The 1559-nt window shown below is 37.1% G+C and overlaps 1 protein-coding gene and 1 long non-coding RNA gene across 2 annotated transcripts in view; both read right to left on the bottom strand.

The window, feature by feature from the left end:
* Window positions 1-1559, bottom strand: part of atrx (ATRX chromatin remodeler) — a 66553-nt gene that overhangs the window by 59419 nt on the left and 5575 nt on the right. The gene's annotated exons all lie outside the window — the stretch shown is intronic.
* Window positions 168-1559, bottom strand: part of LOC107568995 (uncharacterized) — a 3207-nt gene continuing 1815 nt past the window's right edge. Inside the window, exons 2-4 of the long non-coding RNA XR_001606841.1 lie at window positions 985-1079; window positions 764-813; window positions 168-311 (exon numbers count right to left, since the gene is read on the bottom strand). This is a non-coding gene — a long non-coding RNA (uncharacterized lncRNA). The remainder of the gene's footprint in view (window positions 312-763; window positions 814-984; window positions 1080-1559) is intronic.

Below are 1559 nucleotides of genomic sequence, written 5' to 3'. Positions count from 1 at the left end.
AAAAAAAAAAAACACATTTCATTTTCAGTGATAAAATATCCATATATTACCAGCTCAACCCCCGCAACATTAGTCTTATAGTAGTTTGGCATAAAAGGGCCTAAATCGAGCACAATGTGCACAGAAACATAATTTTAGCCAAAAAAAACTGATCCACCTACCTGAATATTTTAACCCAAATATAGAAATGATAATTATCGGTGTGATAAGCTTTCAGGTTATGGAATAAAATGGACGTGCTGGGTATCAATTTAATCTCCTTGTCTTTTATAAACTTCCTGAAGAAGCTTTTGAAGCACCAGTCCAACAAACTGAAAATCAAAGCATGAACATGAGTCGGGTAATTGATGCTTTATTCATGCACTATATCATTCTCGCACTATGACAGAGAACGATGGCAAACGCTGCTTTCTTATTTTCCCCGTAAAGCATGCTGCTAAACGGCAAGCTTTATCGTCATCCTTTAACAAATCTGCCTCAATCCTAATTGCCGTGCTCTTTATGGGCACTCATCTCAACGATAAAACCGGACCTTATCTAGGATTTGAGTGAGACTTTGCAAAAAACTGCACAAGTACAACCAGAGTCAGACAAAAGCCTTGCATGTCATTTTAAAAAGACTAACTATTGCTCTAGTCCATCTCAAATTGAACTTTGAAGTGCACATTCAAGTACAGAACAATGACCTTATGCTGTAACCGGATAGGACAGTGTTATAGTAAACTGTAGAGATACAAAGCAAAACCAGACTCTGTAGACAAACCTCATTCATTCTCTCATCAGGGCTGTTTAAGTCACTAGCAGCCATTTTACCTGCAATATGAGAAAAGCATACACATTTACAATTAAGAAAACATTGTATATTTGTCTAAAATACGTCAATGTATACATAGATACTACTTTTTAGCCTTATTTACTAGATTTAGCCTTTGAAAAGCTGAATTTCTGGGCCCAGTCTGTTGGGCTGACAGTGGGGATCCTCACCATTGGAAATATCTGGAGAATGAATGCTTTCTTCGTCTGGAGAAGGACCCAAAAACTCATGAAGTTTGGTCACCAATGTATTCAACTTACTAGACCTGAAAGAAATACAGAGGATACAGAGATATCAACAACAAACCTGACCACAGATAGCGCTGCTATTGTTACTGTAAAGCCGACCTTAATATGAAAACTCAGTGTAAGAAGCTTTCAAAACATTTATTTTATTATTACACAAAAAGTACACACGAGTGGAGGCTAAAACCAAGCTATTGTGCCAGACACTACGAGATGGTTTATTCTGGTAAAATATATAGAGATACGTCGTAATACGACAATAACAAACAATACCTTAAACAGTTTTATGAGTTATAAAACACGTCCCCTGAAAACTCATCTCTGAAGTCAAGAGTGATGAGCAGAAAAGTAAAGTACAGAAAAACGTAATACGCATAAATGCGTGAAACGACGATCCAAACGTGAACGGTGACTTAAAACGAAAGCCGTTATTAATGCGAGGAGAGTTACTTTCTTTCACTAGGGATGGGCGTATCGATCCTAAGTATCGATATATCGAT

The sequence above is a fragment of the Sinocyclocheilus grahami genome, unplaced genomic scaffold (assembly GCF_001515645.1).
Source record: "Sinocyclocheilus grahami isolate Dianchi unplaced genomic scaffold, SAMN03320097.WGS_v1.1 scaffold1300.1, whole genome shotgun sequence".
Classification (NCBI taxonomy): domain Eukaryota; kingdom Metazoa; phylum Chordata; class Actinopteri; order Cypriniformes; family Cyprinidae; genus Sinocyclocheilus; species Sinocyclocheilus grahami.
The sequence above is the reverse complement of the archived record's forward strand: the minus strand, read 5'-3'. Positions and strand labels throughout refer to the sequence as shown.